Source organism: Stenella coeruleoalba, assembly GCF_951394435.1.
Source record: "Stenella coeruleoalba genome assembly, chromosome: X".
NCBI lineage: Eukaryota > Metazoa > Chordata > Mammalia > Artiodactyla > Delphinidae > Stenella > Stenella coeruleoalba.
The window spans coordinates 26362968-26377869 of record NC_137152.1 but is presented as its reverse complement, the minus strand read 5'-3'; the positions used below and the strand labels follow the sequence as shown (position 1 = coordinate 26377869).

The window sequence follows — 14902 nt, the reverse complement described above, 5'->3', positions numbered from 1 at the left end:
ATAAAGGAATGAAATTAGAACATTTTCTCACACCGTATATAAAAACAAACTCAAAATGGATTAAAGACCTAAATATAAGACCAGAAACCATAAAACTCCTGGAGGAAAACATAAGCGGAACACTCCTTGACATAAATCATAGACAGATCCATTTTCTGGATCTGTCTCCTAAAGCAACAAAAAACAAAAACAAAAATACATAAATGGGACATAATTAAACTTAAAAGCTTTTACACAGCAAAGAATACCATCGACAAAAGAAAAAGACAACCTACTGAATGGGAGAAAATATTTGCAAATGATACGCCTGATAAGGAGTTAATATCCAACATATACAAAGAGCTCATACAACCCAACAACCAAAGAAACAAATAACCCAATTAAAAAATGGACAGAAGACCTGAACAGACAATTTTCCAAAGAAGACATGCAGATGGTCAACAGGCACATGAAAAGATGCTCAACACTGCTAATCGTCAAAGAAATGCAAATCAAAACCACAATGAGATATCACCTCACACCTGTCAGAATGTCCATCATCAAAAAGACAACAAATAACCAGTGCCGGCAAAGATGTAGAGAAAAGGGAACCCTTGTACACTGTTAGTGGGAATGTATATTGGCACAGCCACTGGAGAAAACAGTATGGAGGTTCCTCAGAAAGCTGAAAATAGAGTTACCATGTGATCCAGTAATTGCACTCCTGGATATATATCCAAAGAAAACAAAAACACTAATTTGAAAAGATACGTGCACCCCAACGTTCACAACAGCATTACGTACAATAGCCTAAGTGTCCATCAAAAGATGAATGGATAAAAATGATGTGAGATATATAGATAGATAGATAGATATAGATATAGATATAATGGAATACTACTCAACCATAAAAAAGAAAGAAAATTTGCAATTTGCAACAACATAGATGGACCTAGAGGGTATTATGCTTAGTGAAATGAGTCAGACAGAGAAAGAGAAATATGTATGTTATCACTTATATGTGGAATCGAAAAAACTAGTGAATATAACAAAACAGAAACAGACTCACATATATAGAGAATGAAGCAGTAGTTACCAGTGGGGAGAGGAAAGGGGAGAGGGGCAAAATAGGGGCAGGGGATAAGAAGTACAACAAACTACTATGTATAAAATAAATAAGCTACAAGAATATATTGTACAGCACAGGGAATATAGCCAATATTTTATAATAACTATAAACGGAGTATAATCTATAAAAATTTGAATCACTATGTCATACACCTGAAACTAATATAATATTGTAAATCAACTATAACTCAATTTTTTAAAAAAGAACACAGGAAAAAATGTTAACAGTACATGGATCTGGATAAAGGGTATATAGTGTTCTTTGTACTATATTTATTATTATAACTTCTTTAAGTTTAGAATTATTTTCCAAATACAAAGCCAAAACAAGACAAAAACCAAACAGAAAGCCTGTAGTTCTATTCAGGGATTATCCCTTGTTCACCACTGCATTTCCAGAACCTGACCTAGTACCTGCTCAAATGTTTGTTAAATAATGAAGAATCGATTTCATTATACTGAACCAGTCTAGCTAGCAAGAAAGAAAAATATATAGATGAAGCTTGCCCCCTACCTTCTGCACACCCCACCTCCCAATAAAATATTGGGGAATCAGAGATCAACTACATAATGACTTGTGAATGCTTAGAGAAATGAAAAATAGGTTTACGTTACTGAATCAGTGGGTATATTTTTCTAGTTTGCCCCTTTTATTTTTTATTATTATTTATTTTATTTATTTATTTTTGGCTCCATTGGGTCTGTGTTGCTGTGCGCGGGCTTTCTCTAACTGCAGTGAGCGGGAGCTACTCTTCGTTACGCTGTGCGGGCTTCTCATTGCGGTGGCTTCTCTTGTTGCAGAGCACGGGCTCCAGGCACCCAGGCTTTAGGAGTTGTGGCTCACGGACTCTGGAGCGCAGGCTCAGTAGTTGTAGCACATGGGCTTAGTTGCTCCGCAGCATGTGGGGTCTTCCTGGACCAGGGCTCGAACCTGTGTCCCCTGTATCGGCAGGCGGATTCTTAACCACTGCACCACTAGGGAAGCCCCTAGTTTGCCCCTTTTAAAGCACCCCAAATCTGAAACGCGAAGCAATTCTAACAGTTTAACAATCTAGGCTTTAATTTAAAATGTAAACTATTTAAAGTCCTTAGCGTTTAACTTTTTTCTGAAACAAGGTTTGAATTTTCCACCTTTTTGATCAAAACAAACACTACCTGCCATTTTCACAGTAAGCTGATCTATAGTTTGCACTAGCCACAGGAGTCCTAACTGGACTAGTAACCTTGCCAAGTCACTGAAGCACTGCCTTACAGTGCAGTCCAATAAAAACATAATGTGATTCATTTTAAATGTTCCAGTAGCTACCCTAAGAAAGTAAAATGAAACAGGTGAAATTAATTCTAATATACTTTATTGAATCCAAGATAGCAAAAATACTTTTGTTTTTAACATGAATTCAATATAAACATCATTGATATTTTACATATTTTTTTTCAAACTAAGTCCTTGGAGTGCAGTGTGTGTTTTATATTTACAGCACATCTCCATTCAGACTGGTCACGTTTCAACTGCTCAGCAGCCACCTGTAGTTAGTCATGACTACCTTACTGGTCAGGGCAGCTCTAAGGCTTAGGATTTTCATTTAAAATAGAGGCTAAGAGCTACAACTCTTAGATTCCCTAATTCAGTACCTCCTTTGAGGGTATACAATTGACTGGGCATAGGGCCTAGCACAGACTAGGTGTTCAATGAGTATTTGCTAGGTGACATGAACAAAATGCAATTCATTGAATTTAGTGATAGGAATGAACTTAGGTGATCAAATTTGCTTGTATTTATTTACAGAAACAATAACACCTTTCCTACCAGGAAAGGATTCCTCAATATTTGACGGACTAACCATATTCAGAACACTTGATGGCTATTTAACCATTGTCAATAAAGAGTTTCTGAAGCATTCAAAGTCTTAACTCAAGCTTTCCTAGTGGCTTCAAAGAACCGTTTTTATTCATTTCTCAACCCTAATTTCAAGTCTTTAAAATATAAGGGCAATACAGTTTGCCTTCTTATGAGAAAGAAGAAAAAGCGACAAGGGTCAGTAAGAACAAAGATGTTTCAGATGTCAAGAGCCTAGGATCCATAGGTTACTGCAGAGCTTTTGGGAGTTCCTAGCTCTCGGCTAGCTTTATTAGCCTTCAGAACCTCAGGCGCTACTAAGACCAAAGTTACTATTAATTTTATCACTATTGTTATCAGCTACCATTTATGAACAACTATGCCCTGAAAGGTGGCTACAATTACCTCCATTTTACAAAGAAGAAATTAAACTCAGAGAATGGGCATATGGCAGAATCGTGACTCAAATCCAAGCCTGCCTTCTCCAAAGTCTTTTCTTTCCACTATGTCATTGGTAGGTATCAAGGACATTCCCAGCAGAGTGATGATGAGCACCCTTCTTTCACTAGCTGGGGGGAAAAAAGACAGGAAACCCTCATCAGTTTATCATCCAAACAGAGGGTTACAGGTGTGTGGGATTTGGAGGGCTGAGAGGGGAGGAAAGAATCCTTTTACAAATAAGCTGTTTTCGGACATACAAGAAACAGAGCTGAAGGGGAAAAGTTGCCATTTTCTTTTTTAGTGGTTACAAATACTTGCCTTTGGAAAAACATTAAAAAACATCTTTAAAATTGAAGCCAACAACTTACACACCCACAAAGACGGCTACCATCTGAAAAGATGATTAATAGTAGACCTACTTTTCACAACAAGTAGGAATCTAAACTGATAAAAACTTACTCTCCTCAAGGGATTACGACAGCGATCTTAAAAGTGATTAGCACTCTGCTCTGTACAAACATTCACTCACGTAAGCACTAAATGATGTGGATAATCATTAAGTATTGTAAGTATTTCACAATATATAACATTCTCAAATAAATTTAACTTTCTGAGGATTATAAAATACTAAAATACTTTTTAAAAAGTTATTTCCTTTCTGCTCACTGGGAGGTTAAGCCAGCAGGTAGTTTACAAACAGAAAATATTCCGACCAATAAGATCAGCCTGTTTCTTAAAAAAGCAAAGTTTTACAGTAAAATACTACATTGTATTTTTGTATTTAATCCCATAGAATACAACTAAAATGACACATTGCCATATATGATCTCATATTAGATTTGAAAGTGATGCATATTAAAACATACAATCTATTCTTGCCCATATATATTAATGTATTCAACAACTATGCAAAATACGTTCAGACATTGTTATTTAACAATATTATAATGGGCTGCTACTTTTTATATAATATTAAAGTGATGAGTGATGACTTGACACCTTAAAACCAGCCAGAGCAAGTAGCACCTGAACTGTACTGGCTAGGCTAGGATGTGACCAAACTCCTGGGACACCCATGAAACACCCCCACTAAACCACAGATGGCCACAGCTGTGGACTGTGGAGCTGAGTAGGCAGTAACCCTAGATCAAGAAGAAATATTGAAGGTATAAACCCTACGAATGTCACACTGTTCGAAAGCCACATAAACCAGGAGATTTTGTAGCGTTGAGCCTTCGTTGCCTGTTAGCTTTGCGGGGACTCCTAATTTCTCAAGGCAGTACTGAGACTGGGGGCTGGGATGGTAATGCTTAGCAGTGGAATCACTCTAAGGCTTCCTCCAGTGGTGCAGCTACCCTCCTAATTCAGGAGTGTCAGCATAAGGCACAGTGGGATCTCTTCCTCAAAATGCAGGTGCTGGGATTTCTCTCAACAGAATTCCTCCTTCCAACCAGAGGAAGCTCCCCTAGAGCTCTGCTCTGATGCCATGATTCTCTACGCTCTAGAAAATGACCTCAACACCTAGTGCTTTGTTTCCACAGCCTTCTCTGAGCTCAGCAAATATTCAGGGCTGTTATGGCCCTGACTGTTTACCCCTGCCAAAACTTTAGCTCACTTTCTACAATAATAATCACAGGTTATAAACCAGTGTGGTCTCTGGGCCAAAATCAGCCCACCAATCTGTTTGGTTTGGCCTTGGCATATTAAAAAAAAAAAAAAAGGTTGAGCCACACTTTAAAATAGGAAAATATGACATAAAAATTTGGATATCTAGCCTTTCTCTGAAAAATCAGATCTAGCAATAGTAGTCAACAACTAGCTGAAGCTGAAGCGCGGCTCACTTGTTTAGAAAGGACACATTCTCTCCAGCTTGCCTAGTCCCTACACTCCCTTGCGTGTCCCAGACACGGAGGCCTGGCCTTGCTCTATTCACTGACATATTTGCTGGGTCTCTGACACCTGAAATGTGTTCAACAGAGAGGTTTCAAGATAGTACCGTACATATTAGTCTAGTCTAGTGTGTCTCAACAGTATGCTATTGCTGTGGTAATTTGAGGCACAATAATTCAACATGCAAGCCTGCTCCATGTGTCACAAGGTGTTCAGCACCCTGGTCCCTCCTGTAAAATCCCAAGAGCACCCCCAAACGGCCCCAGGAGAGGCAACAGTATCTTAGGCTGACAACCACTGCTAGCATGTCAAATTTAGTGATGTGAGCATTTCCCAGATTTGAAGAAAAGTTAGCCTTATCTTGAGAGAAGTTTTAAGATAAAAAAACTAAAGGAATCATTCATTTTTCTGACTGGTCTGGTCCAAGTAGTAACTGTTGAACAGAAACATATACACTAGTATAAAACTTTGAACCTTCATCCATTTTCTTGTTGAGGGGAGGTTTTGATTTTAGAGCACACTTACTTTTTAATTTTTTTATTTTTTTGCGGTATGAGGGCCTCTCACTGCTGTGGCCTCTCCCATTGCGGAGCACAGGCTCCGGACGTGCAGGCTCAGCGGCCATGGCTCACGGGCCCAGCCGCTCCGCAGCACGTGGGATCCTCCCGGACCAGGGCACGAACCCGCATCCCCTGCATCGGCAGGCGGACCCTCAACCACTGCGCCACCAGGGAAACCCCTAGAGCATACTTATTGAGCCATATCTATGTACCAGGCACTGTGCTAAGTGCTTTATCTCATATAATCCCCATTATCATCCCATGGGAGAGGTAATATCATCATTCACATTTTACAAATGAGGAAATGCAAGGCTCAGAAAGGGTAAATAATTTGCCTGTGGTGACAAAGTTAACAAGCAGAAAGCTAAAACATAAACTTGAAGTCTATGCTTTAGCCATTATTCTCCTGTACTATAGGCTACATGGTAAGATTTTGATGATGTCATAACTCTTAAAGACACTGTAAAGTTTAAACCAAAACTTGCTTTTAAAAAAGAAGAGTTTCGGGCTTCCCTGGTGGCGCAGTGGTTGAGAGTCCGCCTGCCGATGCAGGGGACACGGGTTCGTGCCCTGGTCTGGGAAGATCCCACATGCTGCGGAGCGGCTAGGCCCGTGAGCCATGGCCGCTGGGCCTGCGCGTCCGGAGTCTGTGCTCCGCGACGGGAGAGGCCACAACAGTGAGAGGCCCGCGTACCACAAAAAAAAATAAAAATGAAAAAGAAGAGTTTCTGCACCAGACTGTGAATTCTTCAAGGTAAATAGCAACAAGGAGTGACTGATATTGGAGCATAACAAATGATCTTTTACTGGAGGGGTAAAAATTCCAATTTCAGAATTTTTCACACATATATGTAAAGATTGTACCAAACAACAAGTGAGAAATAGGAATATGATAGTTATTATTTCCCTTAAGTTAGAGCCTTCCAAATAATTTCTAAAACTATCATCCTACAGGATTTTCATTACAGTAGAAACCATTTTGAAATAGTCACATATTCACTTCATCTATCTCATATTCTGTTATATTCTCAAAAGAGACTATGGACCAAAATAATATTCATATTAAAACACTCATCAAAGGAATTTTCAAGTTAAGTATAACCTCCCACCGGAAACAAACAGAAGCATATTCAGATAAAATTTAAGCGTAATGCCCCTCCCCACAAGTGAGCATCTATTTGCCAGCTGCTACCTATACAGGACGCACCACACCATACAGGGCCACTCCCTGCCTTCCCCCACCAACCTCCCCAACAAAAATAAAGGTACTTGGGGGCTTCCCTGGTGGCGCAGTGGTTGAGAGTCCGCCTGCCGATGCAGGGGACGCGGGTTCGTGCCCCAGTCCGGGAGGATCCCACATGCCGCGGAGCAACTAAGCCCGTGAGCCATGGCCGCTGAGCCTGCGCGTCCGGAGCCTGTGCTCCGCATCGGGAGAGGCCACAACAGTGAGAGGCCCACGTACCACAAAAAAAAAAAAAAAAGAAGAAGAAGAAGGTACTTGGGATCTCCTCCCAATTCCGAGGTTGGTAACAAAGAGGTAGGATATTAAAAGATAAACAAAGCTGAACGACCTTATATAGCGGTAACTGAGAAAAGAAATGGGAACGCCTTGATTCTTACTTATTAGAAATATTTTGTTCAATTAAGAATGAATTGGTGGTGGGAGAAAAAATGGTATCTAGGTTAGAGAAATCAAAGGTTTCCTTTAGAAAGTGACTTTAAAAATATCTCAAGAACATTCTAGAAAAGGCAAAATTATAGAGACAGTAAAAAGATCAACGGTTGCCAGAGGTTTGTGGGGAGGAAGGGAGGGTTCATAGGTGAAGCACAGGAGATTTTTAGGGCAGTGAAATTATTCTGTATGATACTGTAATGGTAGATACATGACATTATGCACTTGTCAAAACCCACAGAACTTTATAATACAAAGAATGAACCTTAAAGTATGCAAATTTTAAAAAATCCTTTAGAAAGTCAGGGGGTCCCAGGAAGGAATGGAGACCATATAACAGAATCTAACTGTATTACAAATGTATGAAACAGTATCACTGCAGGGGATGGGGGGAAAGGTGCTGACTGAAAGAACTTTGGAAATGAGTGGAGTCTGTAAGACTAAAGGTAAAAGGAACTGTACATAAGCATTGTATTCTAGCTGATAAAGCTGTTTCCCATGGGGGTACAGGTTAACAATTCTGATATTGTTACCCATCAGGGTATCAGGTTAACAAAACTGATATACAACTATACATGTACACTGGGACTGAACAATTAAGTAAATGGATGGTGAATGGTGGGAGCCAGATTTCTCACTGTTGGAGTGGGAGGTTACAGAAAAGCAAGGGGAGGAGGCTAGAATGACCTATGTAGTAATGGATTAGAGCTGGAGACATCAATATGAACTCATGTTTACCTTAATACTGATATATATTCAGAAATGAATGCATAGAAATACTTATAAATATGCATAAATATACAGGTAATATATACACAGGATTTCAGCTAAGAAGGCCTAGAAACAGCAAAACTCTAGTAGCAACAAGCACACCTAGCACCCAGATCTTGATTTCCAATAGCATTCTCTAATAAAAGAAACCTGGACTTTGTGGAGAAACTGCTGATTCTAGAACTGGGATAGGGGATATACAGGATGAGCCTGGAGAATCTTGTAGTACCAGAAAATAAGGAAGTGTCCGAAAAAAAAAACAAAAAACACCCCATGACGATGGGGGCATGTCAGAGTGACACAGAAGCCAACCAAAAGAGCTCCCAATGGCCAAAACAGCAAAAATTTGAGCAACAAAATAAATAAGGTAGTATTGGATTATGACCCAAAATATAAAACAAATATCTGTAAGCCCATACTGACATAAAGAAATGACTGAATAAATAAATAAATAAATGGGGGAGAAGAGACAATCTCCCATGGAGAATTCCCAGTAACTTACGTAGAAGAGCCTCAAGGAGATGGAGCAAAACTTCCCACTCCTTAAGTGTGGACTACACTTAGTGACTTATTTCCAAACAACACAGCATGGAACAAAGTTTTTACAAAAAATAAAAAAGTAACTTCACAGTGGAGAAACTTGACAAACATTTTCAGCCAGGTGACCAGAGTCAACATTAATAGTGATAAATCATTGTACCCTTGATATAATGGAATGAGAATGGCACTTTACCTCTGTGGTCTTCCTCCTAAAAACCCATAACCCCAGTCTAACCATGAGAAAAACATCAGATAAATCCAATTGAGGGACATTCTACAAAATACCTGATCAAATTCTCCTCAAAACTGCCAAGGTCATCAAAACAAGGGAAGTCTGAGAAACTGTCACAGTCAAGAGGAGCCTAAGGAGACGTGACGATTAACTGTAATACAGGGCCCTGGTGGGATCCTGAAAGAGAAAAAATACATTAGGTAAAAACTAAGGAAATCTGCATAAAGTATAGACTTTAGTTAATAACACTTTTAATATTGGCTAGTTGTAACAAATATACCATGCTAATGTAAGCTGTTAATAATAAAGGAAACTGGGTGCAGGGTATAAAGGAACTGTCTGTATTATCTTCTCAATTTTTCTGAAAAACTAAGACTGTTCCAAAAAAATAAAGTCTATTTTTTTAAAAATTAAAAAATTACCCTGGCACTGGACTCTTACTCACATCTCCAGCTCTCAAAGCACCTTCTTTTCAGTAGACTTGAAATCTGACAAAATGAGGAGCTAAGTTATCCTTTTATTAACTTCTTAACTCAATACAGAAAAATGACAAAAACTCATAGACTTCTGGTGACTTAAAGTAACAACAGACAGGATGCTAGGCCACACTTTTAGGGCAAGCAGTTCCTTCCCAAGTATCATCACAAACGGAACCTTCTTTTCCTTTAGGTCACAAATATCTTCTACAGTAATTAAATTCTCCATTTGTCTTTCTGAGAGCACTTCAGAAAGACAAAAAGATAGTCCACTGCCTGTTTTCTTAAGGCTTTTGTAGCACACCTGGCTGTGACTTACCATCATGAGCCCCCCATTCTATCTAGAGAAGAAAGGATGAAGCCCAGAACTATCAAGCATCTATAAAATTTTCAATTGCATAGCCAAAATAGTATACAACTTTTAAAAAACTGCTACTTTAAGGAAAAAAAAAAAGCCCTTACTGGTTTATTTTGACAGATGAGCATTCTCTCTCTCCATCATTTAGAAACTATCTTCGTTCTCGGTAAACCTAATAATTCAATGTTAACCTTATCATTTTAGGGCAAATACTGGCTTGTATCAGAGCCATGATGCATATAAGTTTCTAATTAATCTACTGACTCAACCTCATTTTATAACCACAGTAGAGCTAAAATAACATAGCCTGTTTATAATGTATTTTTTTAGCACTTTACTATACTTTTTCTTACTTTTTAACTTCTTAGTTACTTTATCTTAAACAGTACCTGAAAAATGAACTTCAAGTATGAGCAAGAAGTACTTGCACCTATCCGAAGGCTGTTTTCTACCACGTGAAACAGCCTTTTCTGATCTCTGATGTGACAACGCAAAATCCACCCCACATTCACCCCACATTCTCCCCATCAACTTGAATCAGTTTTCTCTCCTTCCTAAATGCCTACAAAAGTTATTGTCTGTTTGTTACCACCAGCACTTGAAATAATGTTTACCAACTTTTTATTTTCCTCTAGGTTTTATAACTGTAAACCTTGAGAATGAAAACCAAACATGTTCTTTTTTTATTTATTATTATTATTTTTAACATCTATATTGGAGTACAATGGCGTGTTAGTTTCTGCTTTACAACAAAGTGAATCATTTATACATATACATATGTTCCCATATCTCTTCCCTCTTGCGTCTCCCTCCCTCCCACCCTCCCTATCCCACCCCTCTAGGCGGTCACAAAGCACAGAGCTGATCTCCCCGTGCTATGCGGTTGCTTCCCACTAGCTAGCTATTTTACATTTGGTAGTGTATATATGTCCATGCCACTCTCTCGCTTTGTCACAGCTTACCCTTCCCCCTTCCCATATCCTCAAGTCCATTCTCTAGTAGGTCTGTGTCTTTATTCCTGTCTTACCCCTAGGTTCTTCGTGACATTTTTTTTCTTAAATTCCACATATATGTGTTAGCATACGGTTTTTGTCTGTCTCTTTCTGACTTACTTCACTCTGTATGACAGACTCTAGGTCCATCCACTTCATTACAAATAGCTCAATTTCGTTTCTTTTTATGGCTGAGTAATATTCCATTGTATATATGTGCCACATCTTCTTTATCCATTCATCCGATGATGGAAACGTAGGTTGTTTCCATCTCCGGGCTATTGTAAATAGAGCTGCAATGAACATTTTGGTACATGACTCTTTTTGAATTATGGTTTTCTCAGGGTATATGCCCAGTAGTGGGATTGCTGGGTCATATGGTAGTTCTATTTGTAGTTTTTTAAGGAACCTCCAAACTGTTCTCCATAGTGGCTGTACCAATTCACATTCCCACCAGCAGTGCAAGAGTGTTCCCTTTTCTCCACACCCTCTCCAGCATTTATTGTTTGTAGATTTTTTGATGATGGCCATTTTGACTAGTGTGAGGTGACACCTCATAAGACCTAAATGTAAGGACAGAAACTATCAAACTCTTAGAGGAAAACATAGGCAGAACACTCTATGACATACATCACAGCAATATCCTTTTTGACCCACCTCCTAGAGAAATGGAAATAAAAACAAAAATAAACAAATGGGACCTAATGAAACTTCAAAGCTTTTGCACAGCAAAGGAAACCATAAACAAGACCAAAAGACAACCCTCAGAATGGGAGAAAATATTTTCAAATGAAGCAACTGACAAAGGATTAATCTCCAAAATTTACAAGCAGCTCATGCAGCTCAATAACAAAAAAACAAAGAACCCAATCCAAAAATGGGCAGAAGACCTAAATAGACATTTTTCCAAAGAAGATATACAGACTGCCAACAAACACATGAAAGAATGCTCAACATCATTAAGCATTAGAGAAATGCAAATCAAAACTACAATGAGATATCATCTCACACCAGTCAGAATGGCCATCATCAAAAAAATCTGCAAACAATAAATGCTGGAGAGGGTGTGGGGAAAAGGGAACCCTCTTGCACTGCTGGTGGGAATGTGAATTGGTACAGCCACTATGGAGAACAGTACGGAGGTTCCTTAAAAAACTGCAAATAGAACTACCATACGACCCAGCAATCCCACTACTGGGCATATACCCTGAGAAAACCATAATTCAAAAAGAGTCATGTACCAAAATGTTCATTGCAGCTCTATTTACAATAGCCAGGAGGTGGAAACAACCTACGTTTCCATCATCGGATGAATGGATAAAGAAGATGTGGCACATATATACAATGGAATATTACTCAGCCATAAAAAGAAACGAAATTGAGCTATTTGTAATGAAGTGGATGGACCTAGAGTCTGTCATACAGAGTGAAGTAAGTCAGAAAGAGAAAGACAAATACCATATGCTAACACATATATATGGAATTTTAGAAAAAAAATGTCATGTAGAACCTAGGGGTAGGATGGGAATAGACACAGACCTACTAGAGAATGGACTTGAGGATATGGGAAGGGGGAAGGGTAAGGTGTGACAAAGTGAGAGTGGCATGGATATATATACACTACCAAACGTAAAATAGCTAGCTAGTGGGAAGCAGCCGCATAGCACAGGGAGATCAGCTCTGTGCTTTGTGACCGCCTAGAGGGGTGGGATAGGGAGGGTGGGATGGATGGAGACGCAAGAGGGAAGAGATATGGGAACATATGTATATGTATAACTGATTCACTTTGTTATAAAGCAGAAACTAACACACCATTGTAAAGGAATTATACTCCAATAAAGATGTAAAAAAAATCGAATGGTTTTGATTACAAAACTGTGCTAAGACCCTTTAAGGGCCATACGTCCTTAAATTTAAATGACTCTATACTGCGTCTATACAGAATCTTTATTGAGTCTAATTTATTCTCTGGGAAAGTAAAAGAACGTTTGAAATTTCCACACCCCAAGTGAGCACCACACCTTCAGTACAAATCCCAACAGTGAAGGGGGTATATTTTTTTTCCTTTGTATTCCTTTCCTTTCCCCACCATCCACCGCCCCCTCGCCCCCCGCCGCTGTACCTTCTCAGAACTTGAACTGCTCACTCAGGACTGGGAGGCCCTCCCCATAACCCAATCCACAAAATCACTAATCTACCACTCAAGAATAACTTTAACTTCCTCAAGAAGGAAAAAAAAAATACTTTACTATAGGCCTTAGTGAAATAATCTAAAGAGTCTTACTAGCTAAAAAAGAAAGCAGAGTCTTCTTTCCCCAGTAGAGGGTATTAACTACTCAAGAACTAACTAGATATTTTAGGTTAACCAACTAGCCTTAGTGAATGAGGAAAAAGTTCTTCCAGAGAGAAAAGTTTCAGCTAATTTGGCAATTTTTAATTTAATAACTAATCCATGCAATTGTAATCAATGAATAATAAAAGCATTAGGGTGAAAAGTGGGGCTTTATGAAGGGATCAGGCTGTCAACACCTGACCTCTCGCACAAATCAAACAAACCAACTACAAAAGAAATTTTTTTAGACAACTGGGAGAACTTGACCATGGACTAGTAAGTATTGTATACACAATTAAGGAATCATTACCAGGTGTGCTGTACATGACAATGCATTGTGGTTATGTAAGAAAATGTGTTGTTTTAGATACATGTTATTTAGGGATGAAATAATGTCTTGGATATGCCATAAATTCTCAGCAAAAAAAAAAGCTATAGGGGGAAGATGAAAGATGTATGGAGAAATGTTGATGTCTGCAGCATAGAGGATCACTGAACTTTTTATTTGTGTACATTTGGAAATGTTCACAAATAAAAATTTAAAAATAAAAACAATCAACGAGGAGTCACGACAGAGTCCTTTAAGGAGAAAAAACCCAATGTATTCAAAATAATACTTAAAAGCTGATGATTTTCATTCTTTTTTTGTACAGAGATCACAGAAAAAGAAGCTAAAGATATAAAACTACTGAGAAGGTTCTTAAGGCAGTCCAGAGGTAAAATCCTTAAAGAGCCAAAACCATTATATTTAAACGTCAATTAACATTAACTAATATTATGATTAATAATACTAATTAGTAATTATAATTATCAGCATAACTTATAATTAACTATAATATTAAATATAAACTTAAATATTTACTGAATCTTATTATATGCAAGGCCCTGCAATAAGTGATAAAGCAGGGATTCCCTGGTGGTGCAGCGGTTAAGAATCCACCTGCCAATGCAGGGGATATGGGTTCGAACCCAGGTCAGGGAAGATCCCACATGCTACAGAGCAACTAAGTCCGTGCGCCGCAACTACTGAGCCTGTGCTCTAGAGCCCATGAGCTTCAACTACTGAGGCCCACACACCTAGAGGCCGTGCTCCGCAACGAGAAGCCACTGCAATGAGAAGCCCGCACGCTGCAATGAAGAGTAGCCCCTGCTCGCCACAACTAGAGAAAGCCCGCACACAGCAACAAAGACCCAACTCAGCCAAAAATAAATAATAATTTAAAAATTTATTTTAAAAAATAAGTGATAAAGCAAAAGGGTGAAGCCCATGCCCTGTCTTTTTTTTTTTTTTTAATTGCCCATGCCCTGTCTTAAAGCTTACTCTTGAGCTGGTGAAAAAGAACATATGTACTCTGTACCCTGATAACAAAAAGAGTTCAGAGAAGGGAAAGATGAGTTCATGTAAATCAAGTTTACTGAAGAAAAATAATCGAAGTGGACAACAGAAATGATGCAGGATTAAAAGAGAAGGAAAAGGGAAAAGTGCAAAGGTTTGAAACAGGACATTCAAAAGGTACTGGTACCACTCACAATTCTACCAACATTATTATTTATTTATTTTTGCGGTACCCGGGCCTCTCACTACTGTGGCCTCTCCCGTTGCGGAGCACAGGCTCCGGATGTGTATGCTCAGCAGCCATGGCTCGCGGGGCCAGCCGCTCCGCGGCATGTGGGATCCTCCCGGACCGGGGCAC

The 14902-nt window shown here is 38.9% G+C and overlaps 1 protein-coding gene across 5 annotated transcripts in view; it reads right to left on the bottom strand.

Annotated features, from left to right (window-relative positions):
- Window positions 1-14902, bottom strand: part of TAB3 (TGF-beta activated kinase 1 (MAP3K7) binding protein 3) — a 97709-nt gene that overhangs the window by 48940 nt on the left and 33867 nt on the right. For 3 of the 5 annotated variants that reach the window (XR_013825581.1, XM_079909581.1, XM_079909584.1), the window contains exon 2: window positions 9104-9227. The exons of 1 other annotated variant lie outside the window; for it this stretch is intronic. The gene's annotated coding sequence lies outside the window, so the exon portion shown is untranslated. Of the gene's footprint in view, window positions 1-3349; window positions 3514-9103; window positions 9228-14902 lie in introns of all 5 variants that reach the window. One more of the 5 variants, XM_079909582.1, reaches the window with a different exon arrangement.